Below are 22,365 nucleotides of genomic sequence, written 5' to 3' on the forward strand. Positions count from 1 at the left end.
TTCAAAACAACCTTGAAAAGTCCATTTTGACTCCACTACCATGTCTATTGCACAGGAGCTTTCCTGGATTCAGTGACAGGCAGAACATATCTACTGTTGAGCAGATTTCTCACACTAGTGAATCTCATCTCAAAGATTCAGGGTATACCTCATGTAACAGTAAGAGATGGTCTCCAATTGCTGGGACATGTCAGCTTGTGTCATTGTAGTGCAGCATGCCTGATTACGCCTCCGAAGTCGACAGGGATGGTTTCAGTTTTCAAACCAAGCAAACACAGGTTAGTGTCTATTCTCCAGTGGGTTCTGCAATCACTCAATTGGTGTAAAGACCAGACCAAAACCTGTGTAGGTGTTCCACTCTTGCAAATTCTGCCTACTGGAGTGATATCAGATGCTTCACTTTTGGGTTGGGTGGGCACATCTGGGACCTCATAAGGTATAGGGAAAAGGGTCATTATAAGAACAGCTTCTCCACATCAATCTTTTGGAATTGAGAGCCATCAAAAATGCTTCCTTACGCTTTCTACCGCTAATCAATTTGAAGTCAGTAAAGATAGTGACAGACAACTAGGCATTCATGTATTATATCAATCGTCAAGGAGGTGCACTTTTCCCAACTGTCGGTGCGGTAGCAGTAGAACTCTGGAATTGGTGCCTAACCAACAACACAGTCATCTCAGCATCTTACTTCCCAGGTATTCAGAACACCATGGCAGACTACCTCAGCATACATTTCTAAACTACGAATGGGAACTGAAGAGTCCTCCACAAGATATTCTTACCCTGGGGGTTCCCGCAGGTCAATCTGGTTGCCATAGCAGTCAATACAAAATGCATCAGGTATTGCTCCATAAGAGGGCTCGATCCTCAATGCATAAGTGGTATGTTCCTCATCTCACGGACAAAAGGACTTCTCGGTCCATAACCACTGATACCATTTATTAAAGGTTCTCAACAAGATCAAGCCAGAGTCATACTGATCGCACCAATGTGGCCAAGACAGGTCTGATATCCCTATTTGATCAGATTCATCTCTTGCGTTTTGTGGAGGCTATTGGTCAGTGCTTATCTACTGACCAACGATGCCAGTTGATCACTTCACCCCAACCTGCAGATTTTGAGGTTACAAGCATGGTTCCTCAGTGGTTCTCGGTAACGGTGATACCCTGTTTGTCAGAGGTACAACATGTTTTATTAAATAGTAGAAAAGAATTTACAAGTAATACCTCTAGAAAATGGAAACAATATTATCTTTGGTGTAACATTCACCAGATGTTGCCAACTCGCTCTCCTCTTCCCATGGTATTGGATTCCCTATTGGAACTGAAAACATTGGGTCTTTCTCTAAATTCCATAAAAGCTTTTCACATATCCATAGAGGTTTTTTCACTCTACACTTAACCCAGCTATGGCAAGATGTCTATGAGGTTTATCAAATATCTCCCCACAAAACAGAGATCCTACTCCAAGCTGGGACTTGAAGCTAGTACTTACTTGCCTTCTGAAACGCCCTTTTTAGCCACTAGCTACATCTTCTTTGTTAGATTTAGCAAAGAAGACAATCTTCCTGATAGCAATAACTTCTGCCTGAAGGGTGAGAGAATTGGGGGCCTTAATGGCAGACACAATATTTACAGTATTCACAAGAGAGAAAGTGTCACTACAAGTATTTCCCAGGTTTTTTGTACCTACAGTGTCCTCAGAATTTTGTATTAATCAAACCATTCATCTCCCAGATTTCCCCTGCCCCGCCCAAACCACACTGGACTACTCAGGAAACCATATTTGGTAGCCTAGATGTCATGAGGATGTTAGCCTTCTACATACCCTGTTTCCCCGAAAATAAGACATCCTCCGAAAATAAGGCCTACTTACAGTTTTGCCTCTCGTTGTAATATAAGGCATCCCCCCGATAATAAGACCTCCCCGATAATAAGGCATCCACCGATAATAAGGCATTTTTCATTTCTGAAAAATAAGACATCCCCTGAAAATAAGACCTAGCGCATCTTTGGGAGCAAAAATTAATATAAGACACTGTCTTATTTTCGGGGAAACAGGGTAGTTAGGATCAAACCATTTAGAAGATCCCTTAGACTATTTATATCCATTGCAGACAAAAACAAAGATTCAGTAACTTCAGAACAGGTTATCAAAATTGATCTCCGGTTGTATTAAGATTTGTTATGACAGAACTCGTGTTCAGCCCCCTTCGAGAGTGGTAGCACATTCCACAAGAGCATGATCTACATCTATAGCCTTACTTAAGGATGTACCAATTGCATACATCTGTAGGGTGGCAACTTAGTCATCTGATCATATTTTGTCTAATCATTATGCTTTGGTACCTGCAGCAAGATCAGATGCTGCTGTAGGCATAGAATATCAGGATTGGAAGGGACCTCAGGAGGTCATCTAGTCCAACCCCCTGCTCAAAGCAGGACCAATCCCCAGACAGATTTTTGCCCCAGATCCCTAAATGGCCCCCTCAAGGATTGGGCTCACAACCCTGGGTTTAGCAGGCCAATGCTCAAACCATTGAGCTATCCCACAATGCAGTTCTCTCTTTGTGTTGGACTCTGCTCTGAACCTGCCACCTCCTTAATGGGGGTGTTGCTCACAAATCACCTCAAGTGGAGAACCCACAGGGACACTACTCGAAGGAGAAATTCTGAGGACACCTTAGGTAAAAATCTTGGACACTTTCTCACCTGGTGCAATAACTGGAGTTTGAGATGTGTCCCCCTTTGGTGCTGCACTACCTGCCGTCCTTCCCCTCTGTTTCGGAGTCTTTTGTTATGGGTCTTCATGGTGGAGAAGGAACTGAGGGTGGCTTACCTGTTCAGGCCCATAGAATCTTGGTACAGGAATGTGTGGGGTACACGTGCAGGCTGAATGGGCACTGCTACCAGAAATCTCTGATCAAAGGTGCACGGTACAAGCGCACCTGAAGTGGAGCGCCAACAAGGGGACATACCTCAAAGAACTCCAGTTACTGCTCACAATGAGTAACCTCTCCCTCCTTCCTCTGCTGTGTGGCTGATACAGGCGCGAGCTATATAATTGATTTGATGCACTAATACTTGAGCGTTACATTGAGACCTTCTAATATTTTGAAAGTGAAATTTTGTTGAGTGCTATATCCAGTACCAAATAATGCTTACAGCAGTTCTGTACCTTTTGCTTGAAATATTTCAGTCTGGGTAACAGTTTTACAAAGAATAGTTTAATCTTGAAACTGGTATCAGATAATCTGCAATTGGGTTGATAGGGTGGTAAGAGGGGAAATCAGGTATTTTTGCCTCTTTCTGACCATACATCCAGGGCTAGTGCTGGGGAAGGTTGTTTTTGCCATGAAAGCACTTGACTTGGTCTGCCAAGGCATATGTAGGCATGGTAAGTTGCTGTTGGTTGAAGGATGATTTTGTGGTTAATGGCATCAGACTGGGAGTCAAGAGACTTCTGTTCCCAGTTCTGCCACTGACTTGCTGGTTAATCTTGGGCAAATCAGTCCTTTTGCTTCCGCTTTTGCCAGCTGTAAAATGGGGATAAAACGTACAACATTGCTGCGTTGAGCCTTTTTTTCATAGACTGATCGCTTTTACGGTGAGAATGGGCCATTATGGCTCTAGAATTTTATCAAGTAATTCTTGCATCGACCCCAGTAATTTGTGCTTGAACTAGAGTGTATCTTTTAGAAAGTCATCAAACATGTCTTAATTCATGTCTGCAAAATGCATTGAGATGCATAATAATGTTACTAATATTACTACTTTACTATTATCAGAACTTAAATTCACTTTATTGCTATCAGTGTGCTTTTCAATCCTCAATTATGACTTGATATTAGTGATTATGTCTCAAACTCTAGAAACTAAAGACTAAGGGTCAGATTTTTTAAAATGGATTTCAAAAGTTATTCCTAATTTATAGTTAACAGTTTACACCTATTTTAAAAATATTTCTAAAATAGTTTGAACATTGATTTCTGGTTCTAAAGATAGTGGCAATTCTATCAGAATTCGTATAGGAAAAAAAAGCAAGATGATAAACTGTTGTGATGTTACTCTGATAGCTCACAACTTGCCAGGCTGTAAATGGATGTAGCATAATAGTAAACCTGAGAGCTTCTTTCTAATGTTACATGGGTCATTAAATTCTAGCCCTAATATTTCAGAAGATATCCAGACTTAACTTTATCACTTGTTCCTTGCTTTTAGTAGTGCTGTTTAGATGATGGTCCAAGGCTGAATATCAGTTGTCCCAGATTTTGTACTAGTGCAGGTTTTTGTCCCCTGGGAAGTCTTAACAGAAACACATATATGCCTCCATCCCAACAAAATATGTATTTTGACTGTTTATTTGAAACACATATTTCATATATATATTTACATCTAGATGGACCTATAAGATGTAAAGCATTTGTGGCATACGCTGCCATTTATTAAAGATGCTTGTGTATTTTCTGTGGCTATCTTTAAATACTGGCTTAGTTTCTTGTTTCAGATCAAATTTAGAATTTTTTTCTTTCAAGATTATAGTAGAAGCTTTAAATAGTTATTGTGTGCTTATATTGTGATAAAGAAATGAATTCTTACGAAATGGAAGAGACTGCATACGCTAGTGAAGCAGTGACGGGAGTACAGGACTTCACTGCAATGGAAATAATTTCTTTCAAAATATAGATCAACTGAGATAAAATAAAATTTGGTCTAATTTTTTGACCTATGTGAATTGGCATAAATTATATGCCTGCTGCTAAATGTGTTTCCTACCTGTTCTCCTTTTCATGCATATATGTATGTATTCTCAGTGTTATAATTTTAAATTAAGGATTTAAAAGATGGGGGTTCTTTGAATAAAACTTCTTGAAATTTGTTGATCTTTTCAAAGACATGCAACATGGCCCTTCCTTGCCCTTCCCCTAAAACATTCATGTCCTGGTTTAAGAAGTTGTAACCCTACAAAGACTTTTCAAATCTGCTGTCATTATTTTGGAAGAGGATGTTAGAACACTGCCCTTACTTGGTACCTGCTGCAAAATGACAGGTAAGAAAAAATACACAGGAGGGAATGGGAAGCCTTGAGTTTGTGTATAAAGCAGCAATATTAAAATATTCTGAAAATTATTTTAATACTTTAACATAAGTAATTCATTTAAATAACTTAAAGATTGCTTACTTTGAAATGCTGATCTGATTTATGAAATACGGATAAACTCAGATTATCGGTAATTCAGATTATGCAAAATTCAGAAATATATCCTGAACTATAATTTTGTTTTCCCAAATTTTATAGTTTGCTGAAATTCAAATATGTCCTCTTAGCAATTAAGATATCCAGGGTTCAGCTACACTTAAATACTTTTTGTATGCTGGAAAATTTGTGCTTGTTTTGTAATTTTTTACATAGTGTTACTAAAGTGTAAATACAAGTAAACCTTCTCCTAGACTTGGTCTACATACAAATCTTGCACTAGTTTAACTAAAATCAGTTTTAAAATTCATGTAAACTGGTACAAAACTTTTCATGGAATGACTTAAATCTGTTTGCCGAGTAGCTTATATCAATATAGTTTAATTTGATAAGGGATTGTTTTAAATTATAATATAGAAATCAGTTGTAGGTCAAGTTTGCTGTTTGTACAGTGCCTACCAGTGGAGGCCTAGCCATGACTAGGGCTTCTAGGAACTACGATAATACAAATAATAATTTAAGTAGATCCATGTTTGTGCTAGTTTAACAATCTATTTCAAAATAGACTTTAGGTAAATCAGTGCAAGTTCTGTTTGTAGATCACACTTTAATATATGTTTCTGTAACTGGAAAAATCTATCATTCAAAATACTGTTGGAACATAATTTTTAAAAAATTCCTTAAGTTTATAAGCACAATTTTAAGACCATGATTGGTTGCACTGACTTTAGGTCCTTTTCGTTCTAAAATTTAATGATTTATTTTTCATTTGAATCTAATTATGTCACAGCTACACCTCAGAATGTTTGCAAGTGAGAGATTAACATGTTGGGGAGAAGGTTGTATATTCTCAGTCTCCCTCTTTGAGCAACTTTGTATTTCATAGCTATCTAATAATAATATAAAATATAATGGTATGCTTGTGTATACTTAGCAGTTAAGTGTAAGATTGATTGGTATTAATCACTGTGTGTGACCTTTTTGAATGGAGAAAGCCTCCTTATTCCTTTCAAGATACCATTATCTCACATTGATAGTGTGGAAATTGTATCAAAGTCCCCTTGTTCATATGTAAAGTGTATAAAGAACTATTGTAAATACACACTGCTGTTTTCTAATAATTCCAGCAGATATTTGTAATGAATTCTTACAAAAATCACTTGGTGATGCATCAAAGTATTCCACTGATACATATTTTAAATCAACAGTCTGACCACAAATTTCATTGACTCAGCAGAATAAACCAACAATTCAGACTCATTTCTGCCAATCTTGAGATCTAGTAGACCCAGATTCAAAATGTACCCATTTAAGACCAGTTGTTTCATATACATTTATTTTAAAATATACCATTTCAGTTATATTTATATATATTTTTAGGGGAGGGATAGCTCAGTGGTTTGAGCATTGGCCTCCTAAACCCAGGATTATCAGTTCAATCCTTGAGGGGGCCATTTAGGGAACTGGGGTAAAAATCTGTCTGGGGATTGGTCCCCCTTTGAACAGGGGGTTGGACTAGATGACAGCCTGAGGTCCCTTCCAACCATGATATTTTATGATTCTACAACTTAAAATCCATAAAGCGTTTTATAAATATTATGTCTTGTATCACATCTTCATTACACATCACATGGCAAATGGAAATCTTCGTGATACAAACTGCATTGTCTTTGCTTTTTCACTGATCTATAAAAGTCAGTTTTTTTAACAGTTTATTTTTGCTGGTCAGATCCAAAGCCCATTGAATACATTGGGAGGCTTTGCATTGACTTCAGTGGGCTTTAGATCAGGCTCTAAATTTAGGCAAAGTAGTTTTTGCTAACAATTGTAAGATGCATGGTCTGACATCTAGAAACACCTGACTACAAGTAAATAAATTGTGGGACTTTTCAAGAATTATTATTTTTAATGTCCAAAAATGTACAGAGTGCTGTAAATTCCATTCTATCTTCAGATTTACATTTCAGTTGAATTACGTTGCGTAAAGCTCTACAGCTGCGTTTCAGGTTTCATAAATATTTTCAAATAAGTCCAAATATCCTTCAGAAAGTAATTGCTTTAAATCCTGACATGAATAAAATATGATCTAATAAAAGACTAAATATAGAGAATGAAATCTTTCCCTTGAGCATGCTGTCTTTTATCCCCACTGATATTTGCTTTAACACTATTAAATCTCCCACCATTTTTCCTTATGATTAAAAGTTCCCCTAGAAAGAAAATAGTACTATATTTCCATTTCCTCATTCCTTTCAAGAATGATAATTTTGCAGATATCTCCTAATCTGTAAACTGAAAACTGTAAAACAGATGGAAAATGTCTTTTCAACTCATAAGCCCTTCTCTGCCAATAAAAATGCCTTCTTTGGCATCAGTTGACCCAGTATTTACCCTTGGTATATATAACAGTTTAATTTTGGTCTGTACTGTGTAATTGTTTTAATTATTCCTTCAGATATCCCGTCTTCTCTCAGCTGCCTGTTGAGATACATTTGTGGTTCTTAAGGAACAAATTATGCTTGTTTTATTGACAGTAATGCACCAGTTGGTTTCAGTAGGGTCTATACTCATGTTTAAGTTGAGCAGGATTCAGCCCTGAATGAATAAGAAATACTTAAATGAAAGTGATAGAAAGCTAAGGGAAACAGTCAATGGTTGACAATTTTTAAAATGTGTATCGTATTTTTTTATTGATACTTCAGCAACCAGCGTTGTTCTCTGTCACCTTTTGCTAGGAAATCAAATGGACAAAGCAAATACGAACACAGCTGTGCGGAATATCTGGCTGAAGGTTTCTTTTGGATAACATCTGTTTCCCCAAATACATAATCACAAAGAAGTACATGTCCTGGGTTCATCTCAAAAATGGAGTTCTTCTTTTCTGTGTGGTGGATAATGGGTATCATAAAGTGATTGTTTTTCCTGCTGGCTAAGTCAAAGTGCCATATGGCCCACTTCAATGGAAGTCTATTTACTCTGCAGTTCTGTATCTTTAGGTAAATTTTATGTAGACACACAGTAAAGAGGTGGGTCAGGATGGAAGGGGAGACCAGATATAAAGATTACAATTAACATTGTCATTTATGTTACAAAAAAAGTAGGAAGTAACCTCGGCCTGTTCACTCAACCAATTTAATGAAGCTGTGTAAGGAATTATGTCCGGGGAGAATGAGGGCAAAGTACAATGTTAAAATAGAAATACAAGATTCAGAAGGTGCTTGGCTGTAAGTGATGAGTGTGGTATAAAATCACAGATAGACTTCTGCTGTGTGTTTGGGATTTTAACTAAGAGAGTCATACCAAAATTGTGTATTAATTTTTAAGGAAATAATATATTTTAAAGAAGTTCTTAATTAAACTAAACATACCAATATTTGTAAGTTATGTGCAACTCATGCACTGAAAGAGCTAATGCTTTCATTAGATTACTGAAGAGAATAACACCATACCTCCCTGAGCCTTAGAAGGAAGTAATATTTTGCTGCAGTAGTATGCTTGCAAAGAGTCAAGAGTGTTTAGATCTTACATTCATTCTACTCTCTTGACATAGAGCATATTTTTTGTGCTGTCAACTTCATAAGTGTTTAAATAATATTTAAGTATTACTGCTTATTGAGTAAGTAACCACATCCTGGTATTAAAAACCAAAAACAAACCTCTTTAACTTAATTAACATGATGAAACTTCCAGTTATTATACCGAAAAGTGATCTTTCCTCATCTGTGCACTCCATCTAGCTATTATAAATCTCTGAGCTCAGCTGTTGCCATCGGAATACTCCATCCAGTCCTCACTAACAAAGAGTAATTACTTTTTAATTAAATTCTACCCCACAGTTTAGGTTAGAGTGACAGGGAGGGGCCAGAGTTGAGAGGCATAGTTTATTATGGGGATTTGGTTCTGATGAGAGTAGCCAGTCAGAGCACAAAGGGATATAATCATAGTTATTGTACTGTCTGGCTATTAAAGTGTAGGGATCACTAGTATTGTAATATCCCTGTGCTCTCACCAACTGAGACAATTCTGTTTCAATATTATACATGCTTTTTAATTAAAAACATTTTGTGTAATCAATTTAATGATGGAAAAATGCACTCTTTAAAACATCACTTATTACAAATTTGTTTATTGGGATTCAGATTGCTGAAAGCCACTGACACTGATTTGCTATGAGAGGAAATCCGACGAAGTGGGCATTCACCCACGAAAGCTTATGCTCCAATACATCTGTTAGTCTTAAAGGCGCCACAGGACTCTCTGTTGGTTTGCTATGGTTACAAGGATGATACCTACCTATTTATTTTGCCCTTGTGGTTAATCCAGTTTTAGCTAGCCTCACTTTTGGCCAAAGAGAACAGTTCTAAAGCAGGACTGACCAACATTGGCCCATATATAGTAGGTGAACTATTACCTGGGGCCTCAGATGGAGATTGGCTATTATGGAGGAAGGCAGATTGAGGGCTCTTATCTGTTAGTGTGATACATGAGAATGTGGAAGTTGTGAAGATTGCATTGCTTGTAATGAGTGTACAGGATAGTTTTTGAAGCTGGGAGGGTAGTAAAATTTGGAGGTTTGCTACGGCGTCTTTTGGAATCTGGTTCATATTGGGAAAGTTACTTGTCATTGTGTCTTAGACCTTTCACCCTTCCTCCTCCTTTCCTGTCACCTATGTCTGAACCCCTCATGCTTCAGCCAGCCTTCACCAGCATCACTGGCCTCCATAACTTGACCTTGTGGCCAGTTGAACCTGTGCTGAGATACATAGCATTTCTTTTTTAAATCACATCCAGACCCTTTCATGTATCAGATATATGTGACAGGTACTTCTGACAGCTCTTTATTCTGATCCTGCAGCATTTAATGTATTTTGGAGGATTTTAAAATAATATCTGAATGTAAACATCTACAATGGAAGGGGAAATTATTTCAACTGTGCATTTGAAAGTGAAACAAAAATGGCTGATTATGAGAATCCAGAATAAGGGTCTACTACTAATTTGAATAGAATACATATATCCTGGGTGTGATATCCTTAAGATTAAGGAGGTTTATGGAAAAGGACTAAGATTTGGTTAGGTGGAATGCTGGAGGGATTTGTTTGGTTGTTTCCAGATGGAGAGAGAGGTTTTAAAGATTAAATGAGATGCGGAGGTTGATGAACAGGATCGGAGGTGTGTACTGGGCAAGTGTTGAAATGGTCTTTTGAAGCTTGCCCAGGAAATGTGGGAGCCTAGTTCCAGCAGCTTTGTTCCTTCAATAACTACTTCTAGGTGGCTAAGTAAGTGTAATAATGCTATCGTGCACTGAGAATCTGATAGGAAGTTGAGGAGAACTCTCTGCAGGCTTTGGGTTCCTCAGGCTTTGTGGTGGTGGTTAGTGGGAAGATCAGGCAGGTAATAGCAAAAAGAAAATCATAGTTACAGGCTAAAATGCATAATCTCTGTTTTATTAGCTTTGCTAAGTATAGACATGGAAACATCAAATGATGGCTCACAAGGAGCTTTGTCTTAAAGTTGGTGTATAGATTTCCCTACTGCACCCCATTATTCCTTAGCTGAATTTTAGGTACCTCACTAAAATGGTGTTGGAAGTGATGGCGAATAGTGATGATGCTCAGAGACTTCAGTATCTGTCCAAATGACAGTTCATCTAGATGGATCAAGGAGTTTGAGACAGTTATGGAAATTATCCCACATAGTTTTTGGCTCTATATGTATAGCAATATAACTAATGTTTGGAGGTTGGAGATGTAACATTTATGTCCTTATGGGACAGTCATTACCTCCTGTGGTTTGAGGTTGGGGTTCTCCTTTATTCCACTGCGGGGAAGGGAAATGATTTGATGGTCCATTCAAGGAGATCAATGAAACTGGATAGGATTCATGGGCTCTGTGGGCATGTGTTGTACAGACAATGGGCATACTTGAAGGTCTTTGATGGGAGATATTTTCTCCATGACTAGTGATAGAAGGCTCCTAAATGCCTTCTCCTATAGTTTTGTCCTTACATGTCATCCTGGTTTTCAGATAGCTCGCAGTGGATGAAATGAGGGAGCACAGACAGTGTCAGTACTGGAAGTCCTGAGTGGAGACCAGCCGCATATGATATAAATAATTTTAAAACACTTAATCCATGGCTGTGCAGGCGAGAGTTCCTTTGCTTTAACTATAGATCTGTTGTCTGAGGTTTTCAGAACCCACAGCAGTGGTAGCTTCGCTGTTTCACTTCAGGTGATGTCAGGAATAAATCAGTGGGAATGCAGCCATTCCGTCTGATGGTAATTGATACAAGTGTGCTCTTGTCTAAAACTGCAGTTTATTAGATTTAAGCACACACAGACATAAGCAATAGGTTTAGAACAGCCCAAATATTTACCTAAATTCTGGTACAATATTGAGTAATTAACAGCAGGTCCATGATGGCCATTCGCTTCCACCTCAGGGAGTAAAGGTGTCAGAAAAAAAGTCTCTCCTCAGACAGCTCCAGAGGACTGCTCTAAAATACACTACATTAGCTAATTTTTTATAACTAATTTTTACAAAACACATAGGTCATAGTGACCTCTACTGGGTCATCACTTTTCAGAAACCTATGTATCTACAAAGATTCCTAACAATCTTAGTCATAATAAACCTATATTGAAGGTGCCCAGATTTAAGGGGTTTTGTCCACTTATTTTATTTCAGTCTCAGTTTTAATAACTTTTCTCCCTTCTCTCCTCCCCTCTCTAACCCTCTCCCCAATTCTGATTAGCAGAACCTGCCAGCATACAGCTAGCATTTGACCTTGCCTTCAAAAGCCTGCTTATTCCAATGCTGGGTGGGTTCTATTTTATTAATTCATCGTGGGTGAATGTGCATAATATGGTTGCAATTAGTAATCACATTCTGGGGTCCACAGACCCCTCAAATCCAGGGCAACACTGCAAAGTCTCTCTCAGCCAAATTCTACAGCAGCAGTGGATAGTTTGGTAATTGTGAGCTGTCTTCATCTGGGACCAGTTGAGTTTTTCATAGCAAGGATTTTTCTGGTTACATTGCAAATAAAAAAAAACAAACAAACTGGGATTTCACATGGAACTTGACATATCTGAGGGTGCAGAGCAGTGTCTTAGTATTCAAAAGCCAAGTCCTCTCTGCTTGATTGAGTTTTGACCAGTGTTACTCACTAAACACCTGGAAATGTTGGGGCACCAGCTTATTGCACCATTGTCCCCTCTGTCTGATAAAAGTCAGTTGTGAGAAATGGGTACTTTGTTAATGGAGATTGTCAATTCCTCCTTATCTGAGGATGGAGTTGGGACAGCTACATAGAAAGGAAATCAAATTTTGACCCTGATAATCTCATCCAGGATGCAGTTGAATCTCCCATATATGGAAAAGTTTACAGAAGGTGGCAGTGAAGCAGAATGGCAATATTTCCAATATCGGAGGAGTAGCTGTGTTAGTCTGTATCCACAAAAACCACAAGGAGTCTGGTGGCACCTTAAAAACTAACAGATTTATTTGGCATAACCCTGATCAGTCTGGGTTTAGACCTGGATGTGGGATAGAAACTGCACTAGTGTTGTTAGTTGGTGTTCTTGTGGGTAGAGTATTGAAGGCATGCCCAGGCTGATTTTATTAGAGAGATGTATGTATATAGTCTACTTTTGATACACTTGATCATGAGATAGTGCTGCTAGATAGTAGTGGTAGTTCTTTGTAGTATGAGCCCTTTAGAAGTGCTAGTAAGACTATATGGGCTATAGTGTCTGCAGTAGGCAGAGGATACCCAGCTGAATAATTACATTATGGCTAGTTTCACTGGTGTAGTGGAATGGATGGCCAGATGTCTATGGAGAATGGGATGTGAATGAAGACTAGCTAGTTGAGGATCAGTCTAGATCACGCAGAAATAAAGAAAGAAGATGAGGGTTAAAAGGGGCTCTTTTTTTTTTTTCTAATTAAGTTTTGGGGCCAGATTGATTTGTGGGGGTGGTGGATTTAAACTAGGGGTCGGCAATGTTTGGCACGCCGCTCACCAGGGTAAGCACCCTGGTGGGCCGGCCCAGTTTTATTTACCTGCTGACACGGCAGGTTCGGCCAATCGCAGCCCCCACTGGCCGCATTTCGCCGTCCCCACTGGCCGCATTTCGCCGTCCCAGGCCAATGGGGGTGGCGAGAAGTGGCATGGGCAAGCGATGTGCTGGCCGCGGCTTCTCGCCGCCCCCATTGGCCCGGGGCCGCGATCGGCTGAACCTGCCGCATCAGCAGGTAAATAAAACTGGCCCGGCCCGCCAGGGTGCTTACCTTGGCAAGCCGCGTGCCAAATGTTGGCGACCGCTGATTTAAACGGTCTGAATTTTTGATGATTCTGAATGTTTAGTGTTCTTAGGGGCACCCAGACTTTGGGATGTATACCCTGTTAGTTTTTAAAATAACTAATTACTTTGACTCTTTTGTGCTTTATGGTAACATTCATTATAAAATATTAATTATAATTTTATTTCTGTTAAAAGTACTAACTTGTATTATGAATTGCTCTTTAAAGTTGTGGCTGCATTTATATTTAAAATGAGCAAATCTTGTATTTAAGTTGAATATATATTTTTCTAAAGAATTTTAAACCACAAATGTCTTAAACTTTGAATATTAGTCTTTACAGTTTAATATTAAAGATCTACATGGATTAAATGTATCATATTTAAATATATTAAAATATGATTCTGCTCTGAAATGTTGCAAAAAATATGGTGGTTCCTTATGCCACAGATTTGCTTCCTGTTCGTAATTCAGAGAAATCTGCTGATTTTAGATAATGTTTACTGCTTTGTATATCTGCTAGTTATATTCATTCTGTGGAACTAGAGGGGAGGGAGCTGAATTCTATTCCTGCTTGCACACTAGCAGCAGAATTATGTACAACATTGCAATACACTTGTGAAATTCCACTGAAGGCACTGGGATTGCACAGATATTACTGAGGGCTTGCTTTGGCAGAATCTTCTGCTAGTGGTAACATGAGAAGGAAAGAACCTAGTTTTATTCTCAAATCCTTCAGTGTGTTTGAGTGAACAAAGGGAACTAATGTCATACACATTTTTCATAGTAGAACTGCACTTGGAGCTGAAATGTTCATAGCAATATAATGACAAAGGAACTCATAATGACTGAAACACCAACTGGCTGTTGGCTGACTGGTACAAGAACAGATTTTAAAGATCTTAGTAATTAAGAGTAGGGAAAACTTCTTATAGTGGAGGCAATGGTAATATAAGAATGGTTAGAGATGAAAATGAATTTGTGAGGAGGTAATTTCAATTTTGGTCACAAGTTGTGTCCTACAATAATTCTACCTTTTAAAAGTTCATATGTTAGGGAAGGGAAGACTTACTGTACTTTGAACAATATGGGGCCCATTACCATGTAGGTAATTGTTTTATTTTGCTTAAAATTCCACAGATATTTAATTGACGATAACTACATATTATTTTTTTTTCTAGGTTAAAATTAAAATGCTAAAATGCAGATGAAGATCGGTTTAAAAAAAAAGTTCTGCTCTGTCTAAGAGTACAGAAGGTCAAGATCCTGAAGCCTTTTTTTTTTTTTTTTTTTTTTTTTTTTTTACTTTCAGGTATGTATTTGCACTTTTGACTTTTTATTTAGTAATTACTGCCAGTTATGAGACCGTTGGGTTTTTTTGTTTTTGCATTTAATTTGATGAAGTAATTTGTTCACACACTTCCACCAATACCTTTGAATCTTATCTTCAGGTAACAATTACTATATCCTTTAACACTTACCATTTCTATCAACCATTATGTTAACAGACTTAGTCTTTTAATATTTTGTTGAATTTGTGTTTCCCTTTTGCTTCCTCTGTGAGGAGAGGGCTTGAGTAACAGTATGTTGATCTAATACATATACAGGACATATATAAGACTAGTGTTGTGGAATGCACAATGTGTAAATACATGTTGTGGCACCAAGTTCTCCCACTTGGTCTAAAACTGAAGCTTTGTGTATATTACAGGTTGCACCAGTTTAACTAAAGGTGTGTTTTTTAAATTGATTTAAAGTGGTCCAAACTCCTATGTGGACACCTCAATTTAGCATAAATCAATTCATTAAACTAAATCAGTCTAAACCAGGTTTAGAGCATGCAGGCTTGCACTGCTTTAACTGAAAGTCCGTTTTTTTAAGATCAATATAGTTAAACAGCTGCAACTTGTGATATAAACAAGGCCTAAAATAGATTCGATGAAAATTTCATCCATTCTAAAATGTGTCTAATCTCTGAAGATACTCAACAAACAAATGTTTGATTCACATATATGTTGAAAGATAACTGGAGTTTTATCTGTTATGGCATCTCCCATAAAAATAGAACAAAATATTCCAGATTTTTACAAAAAAAAATACATTATGGAGATGAGATCATTGTGATTGCTTGGATACAGTGATGTTTGATGTTTCATTACTTAAGAAATCTTAAGCAAAATTTGCAAAGGTTGAAATGATCAGTCAGGATGAGTTCAGATAGATAATTATTTCTCTATCTATGTTTTTATACTCTGCCTGTCATTGTGGAGTGAGAGAGCCTTCCCAGTGGTTTTGCCATCCTCAGTAAGTAGATAGGGAGAGGAGAATTAAGAATAGCCTAGTGCACCATGAATATGGGGTGCAGTGGAATACATAAGATTAAAGGGTGAGGCTGATCAGGGATTTTAAAGCCAGTATATTAAGGTTATGGACAAAAGAGGTGTGGATGAGAAAAAGTAAAACTTGGAGAAAGTTGCATTGCCAGAGAATGGATCTAACAGGTCCCTCCATTTCTAACTGCTGATTCTGTTGGGATGGGATTTGTAAAGGGAAGGGAAGCTGAAGGGAGATGTCAAGAAGGAAAAAAAGGGACAAGAGAAGAATTCTAGGGCAATGGATAGGGTGAGAGCCAGGGTGGTGTTTTTGAGGAACACTGAGGCACCCCACCACAACCTGTACAATCAAGCTAACATGCTGGAAAATTTGATTCACGAAGTATATGAATGAATATAAGCATTGGAAAATTGCATATGGAATCCTAGAATTATTCTGTTTTGGGAATGAAAATTAGGACTTTTGATACAGGATCTGTCTCCTGCTTATTTCCCCCTATAAGCTTGAGTCTCCTATTCCTACCACTCCTGTGGAGTTGCTGCTTTCCCATGTGCCCCTATCACTCCTAGGGAGAGAACTTCAGTTTTCAGGACTGTATATGCATAATCTTTCATAAACTCCTAATTCACTGGGTAAAAAACAGGGCTGTCAATTAATCACAGTTAACTCACCGGATTAATTACAAAAATGAATCACGATTAATCGCACTTAATAGAATACCAATTGAAATTTATTAAATATTTTTGGATGTTTTTCTACATTTTCAGTATTGATTTCAACTACAACACAGAATACAAAGTGCAGAGTGCTTGCTTTATATTATTATTTTTTATTACAAATATATGCACTGTAAAAACGATAAACAAAAGAAATAGTATTTTTCAGTTCACCTCTTAGAAGTACTGAAGTGCAATATCTTTATCATGAAAGTGTAACTTACAAATGCAGATTTTTTTTTTTTCGTTACATAACTACATTCAAAAATAAAACTGTGTAAAACTTTAGAGCCTACAAGTCCACTCAGTCCTCTTTTTTTTTTTTTTTTTATTCTGCTAATCACTAAGACAAACAAGTTTGTTTACATTGATGGGAGATACTGCTGCCTGTTCCTTATTTACGTCACCTGAAAGTGAGAACAGATGTTTGCATGGCACTTTTGTAGTCGGCATGGCAACATATTTACATGCCAGATATGCTAAACATTCGTATGCCCCTTCCATGTTTGGCCGCCATGGACATGCTTCCATGCTGATGATGCTCATTAAAATAATGCGTCAATTAAATTTGTGACTGTTCTTCTTGGGGGGAAGAATTGTATGTCTCCTGCTCAGTTTTAACTGCATTCTGCATATATTCCATGTTATAGCAGTCTCGGGTGATGACCCAGCACGTTTGTTTTAAGAACCCTTTCACAACAGATTTGACAAAACATAAAGACGGTACCGAAGTGAGATTTCTAAAAATAGCTACAGCACTTGACCCAAGGTTCAAGAATCTGAGAGGGACGAGGTGTGGAGCATGCTTTCAGATGTCTTAAAAGAGCAGCACTCTGCTGCAGAAACTACAGAACCCAAACCACCAAAAAAGAAAATCAACCTTCTGCTGGTGGCATCTGACTCAGACGATGAAAATGAACATGCATCAGTCTGCACTGCTTTGGATCGTTATCAAGCAGAACAATCGTAATCAAAAATAAATATAAAGTGAGCACTGTGTTGTAATTGAAATTAATATATTTGAAAATGTAGTAAACATCCAAAAATATTTAAAATAAATGGTATTCTATTGTTGTTTAACAGCGTGATTAATCACGATTAATTTTTTTCATCGCTTGACAGCCCTATTAAAAAACGGGAAATTTAATAGGAAATGAGATTCAACCTGAGGAGTTGCAAGTTAAAAAAGAATCTGAAGAGAGATACTCAATGAGAGGGAAAATGCCTGGAAAATAGTAATAGTGAAATGACTAAGGCTACGTTTTAGTCATGGGTATTTTTAATAAAGTCATGGACAGGTCACAGTCAGTAAACAAAAATTCATGGCCCATGACCTGCCCATGACTTTTACTGTATACCCTCGACTAAAACTTGGGCCGGGGGGCTGTGGGTGCTCTGGGGGGAGGGGGGAGGGAAGCAGGCTGGGGGCACCGCGGGTGCTGGGATTGGAGTGGGGCTGGCAGGCTCCCTTCCCAGCTCCGACTGACATGTCCCTGGAGCTCCTAGGGGGAGGAGCGGCGGGGGGGGGAGGGGGCACGCCGTGTGCTGCTCCTGCCAGAAGCACCGGCTCCGCAGCTGCCAATGGGAGCTGCAGGGGTGGTGCCTGTGGGTGTGGGCAGTGCGCGGAGCCCCCTGGTCCCTCCATGGAAAAGTTGCAGGGACATGCTGGTGGGAGCCGGGGACCCACCCCAGGTAAGTGCCATCCCAACCCTGTGTCCCAGCCCTTAACGCCCTCCCTCACATCCAAACCGCTGCTAGCTATTGTGCTGCCCAGCTCGGGCAGCTGCAGAAGTCACGGAAAGTCACGGAATCCGTAATCTCCATGACAGACGTGCAGCCTTAGTCATGACAGATTGATTTGATGTTAACTGTGGTACATTGTGGAAGGGGAAAATAACCTTCTATGACCTCTTACCGGGGCTGTTGGGGAGAAAACTGTACTCGTTCTAGGGGTAGAATGGGCATGCCATGCACCTGAAACCTGAAGTAGAAGGACCAGGTTGGGGGGGTGAGAAGGTAATTAGCTTCTGTGTCTGTTCAGTCCTGGTCCCTCTGAGACTGCTGATAGGGCTGGCAGTTGGTGCATTTTGTGATGTGGCTATTTGTGCCCATGCAATTAAATGTAGACCAGCATCTCCTCTAGTTCCCTTTGCATTATTTTTGTGTGCAGAACCTCCTGTGTTGTTGTAATCTGTGAAATTAACCCCTACCCAGTGCTTCACTACACTGTTTGGGTTTTTTTCCTCATCATCCTTTTTAAGGCCCTTGGTATGAAAACTGCTCTGGGACAATACTCCAATCTAAGCCAGTTCTAATTAATTTTTCAAGGTGGAATGAAATGTTTTGATACTTCCTTCCACTACTGCAAGTGAATTAAAGGAAGACTTTGTAGAGAAAATAGTATCTTCAAAATAATGATCGGCATCCTCTGCAGCTCAATTCACAGAGCAGAAATGATCATCATGCTTAAGACCTATTCTGTTTTGCTTCTGAACAGCTGCTACAAATTAAAATAGTACTGCAATGATGGTGGAGAGTGAGGAAATTATAAGTTATTTGTAAAATGGTGGAGAGCAGCCAGATAGTGACCATTCACCTGACGAGGTTTATACTTAAAATATGTATTGTTTTGCAGGTTGGAAAAAGGCAGCAATGAAGTCAACTTCATCTTCACCCTGAGAAATACTGTGCAGAGCATTGAGCAACAAACATACTGTTCTCCCAGTGTGAAGGAGATAGAGCTGAAGCATGTCTGTCACTATCAGCATCCTCCACACAAAAAAAAAAGCCATTTTTTTTTTCAAATAAAACATTGGTGCTGAATAAACATTGATTTATAACTTGATTTATGATGTGGGGACTATAAGCATGGAAAGTTCTGGTAGACCTCTATTCAGAGTATTGATAACCGGGTTTTCAAATTTGTAGACACTATAACCCAAGGCAGGTTAAATTTATTATATGACTGAACTGCATTTATGGTGTTTCTCCAAGATAGAGAAATAACTGAGTTAAATGACACCATCAATTCTTATAATCAGGAAAAGGATGGGAATTAAGTGTGGTAAAATTAATGGAAGTTGCAGCAAAATCAGCAAACTTGACACTTGCTGATATACAAAGTCTGGAATAAGTTGTTACATGCTATATCTCAAAGTAGCACCCTGTAACTCCCATATTCATCATTTGTATATCGTGATTTTTCATAAAAAGCATGCCATGTAAGATACCATATCTGCTGAAACTCATTGTTCTGTCAAACTGTGTGAATCACTATGGTGTATGAAGTTATGAGATTTTGCTGTATGGTTGTGGTTGAAATATGTTGAGAGTTTGGGACTCGCCCACTGCTAGCTCTCCAGTGGCTGAGGGTGGTGACCCACACCCAAGGGGGTGTTAAAACTACAATTGATCAGAATGGTAAACAAGAAATCTACAATTCAATAAGACAGTTACAGAAGAACCACACAATTAGGATTGTTCAACTCTGACTCAGCAAGGCATGCCTGGGCCAATTTCTTTCCAGGGACATGGACTAAGAGTATAAAATAAGGGACAATGACATCATGAGATGACCTCTCTCCTCCGCCACTTATGGCAAAGGCAACAAGAATCCTGGGAAGACAAAGACTGAGAAGGAAACTCAGACTGTATTAAGATCTGCAACCTACCTGCAACATCCAGTGGGTTGAGAAAAGCAGATTCAACTCTTGCTTAGGCTTTGTCTACGCTACCGCTTTTGTTGGTCAGGGGTATGAAAACAAACACACCCCTGGCTGACATAGCTAAACATGGGTCAATGGGGGTGGTTTAATTATATCAACAGGAGAGCTCTTGTCTGCTGGCAAAGAGCAGCTACAGGGGAGACTTTACAGCGGCACATCTGCACCACTGTAAAGTCTGTAGTGTAGATGTAGTCTTAGTGTAGAAGTTTAGCATTTAAAATGTTTAGTTTTTCTCTGACTTACAGGTGCCACGTAAAAAAATCTATGTTCTGTAGTCAGTAAACTTGTTTTACCCTTACCAGCAAGTTTGTCTAAAGTACTGGGGGAATCTGCTCAGATTACAAAGGCTGCTGCATGTTCCCTTTCCTTGGATGAAGTGGCAATAAGCTTGAACTGTTCAAGAGAAGGTCTTGAGCAGTGTAAAATGGTATATTATTGGGATGTAAGGCTTGGGCAGTTTTGCTAATGTTTCTCTAGGTATGGTTCATTCATGCAGCTTAGATTGGTTTGCCTCTGCATGCTGGTGGGTGAGTGATAATCCCTGGAGAGATTTTCTCCTTGTCACTGACAAAGCATTGTGGAGAGTCCAGGTTGGAGAGTTAAAGGGACACAGCTGTCTCACAGTTCCTGGTTGCAGCCTGTTGACCCTGTCACAGTGTACAGTTAAGTGGTTAGGTTGGGCTTATGGAAATTATATAAAATGTTTCAGGGGGTTATTAGATAAATTCAGAGAGCTTCAATATTTAGTATATTGAAGAGTTGGGGTAAGTAAATGTAGTCCCAAAGGGGAAAGTTTCCATAGCATGGAATTTGCAATTTCCTTACCCTTTTACTGTAAGGAGTTTATAAAAATACCAACTCTAGTCACAGGCTCATTGCAAGTTAGACTAAAAGTAAAATTGCTACTTGTTGCTATTCCCACTTATGTTGTGGGGAGGGAAATGAATAGATGGTGATGGAATTTTGTGACCTGAAACTACTAAAAATAAAGGCAAATAGTTACTCTGATCATATTAGCAATCTGCTCCAGCAAAAGACAAAACTACAGATAGCATCAGCTTTGAATGAGCTGTCATTCTGATAAACATTTCATACTTTCACATCACAAACTATTTTACATTGTTTAATGTGTTAAGACTAGCTGACATTTACAAATTTAACTTGAGTAAAAGTAGGAAATATCCCTTAACATGAATCAAACAATGGACTACCCCTATGGACAAAGGGGTTTCTTCTCTCCTTCCCTTCCATGAAAGATGGCTCCAGTGTGACTTCCTCTGTATCACTGGAAAATGAACACTGCTCCTCCAGGCTGTGATTATGCTACAAGGGGTATTATTTCCCCAGCTCCCCTGCATGTATTTTTGCGAGTATAAAAAGCAACATAGCACAAGCAGTATCAGTGGCAGCAGGTGAACTGGGCCAAGTACATATGTACAAGTGCTACCAAGACTCCACTGCTATTTATACTTGCATTACCTTGATGAGAGCTATTGTGAATATCTGTACAGCAGCCAGGGAATCATGGCTCCCCCTGTAGATGCAGCCTGGCTATGGGAGAAGTTTCCTACTCTCACTTCTATAGGATGAATAGATATAGTAATACACCTGAGCTGCTTTTCATAGCCTCAGATGTTTTATTTATAGCATTTAGACTTTATTAAATCCATACAAAGATCAGAACACTTTTATACATAAGGGAAAAGAAAAGCCAGTTCAAAGACTGCAGGATCCTCACTCTTGCAGAGACAGCTGATTTACAACTGGGTGGTTAAAGGTATCACAATAATCTCACCAATAATTAAATGACGTGTGATCTGAGCTGTTTTTCATCAACCAGATTGACTGGCTTTAATTAGTTCTATTTTTTCCATTGTTTTGCCCAGGTTTAATGTTAGATAAATGCGGTTAGTCAGCTCATCACACCAGTCCTTGTTGAATCTTGAAATAACAGTTGCAGTTTTCTGGAATTCCTTCCAGGCCAAGTTGGTAATGCAGTCACTTTCCTAAAGAAGGAAATAACTTAATTCTTGTTTGAGTGCTGATCCAGATGTGTAGTGCACTTCTGGGTATGCATGTGCTCTGTGCAA

The 22,365-nt window shown here is 38.7% G+C and overlaps 1 protein-coding gene across 1 annotated transcript in view; it reads left to right on the forward strand.

Moving 5' to 3' along the window:
• Positions 1–19,775, forward strand: part of PSPC1 (paraspeckle component 1) — a 95,446-nt gene extending 75,671 nt beyond the window's left edge. The window contains exons 7-8 of the transcript XR_008443512.1: positions 14,682–14,812; positions 19,186–19,775. The gene's annotated coding sequence lies outside the window, so the exon portion shown is untranslated. The remainder of the gene's footprint in view (positions 1–14,681; positions 14,813–19,185) is intronic.
• The last annotated feature ends 2,590 nt before the right edge of the window (positions 19,776–22,365 follow it).

Source organism: Malaclemys terrapin, chromosome 1 (genome assembly GCF_027887155.1).
Source record: "Malaclemys terrapin pileata isolate rMalTer1 chromosome 1, rMalTer1.hap1, whole genome shotgun sequence".
Lineage (NCBI taxonomy): Eukaryota > Metazoa > Chordata > Testudines > Emydidae > Malaclemys > Malaclemys terrapin.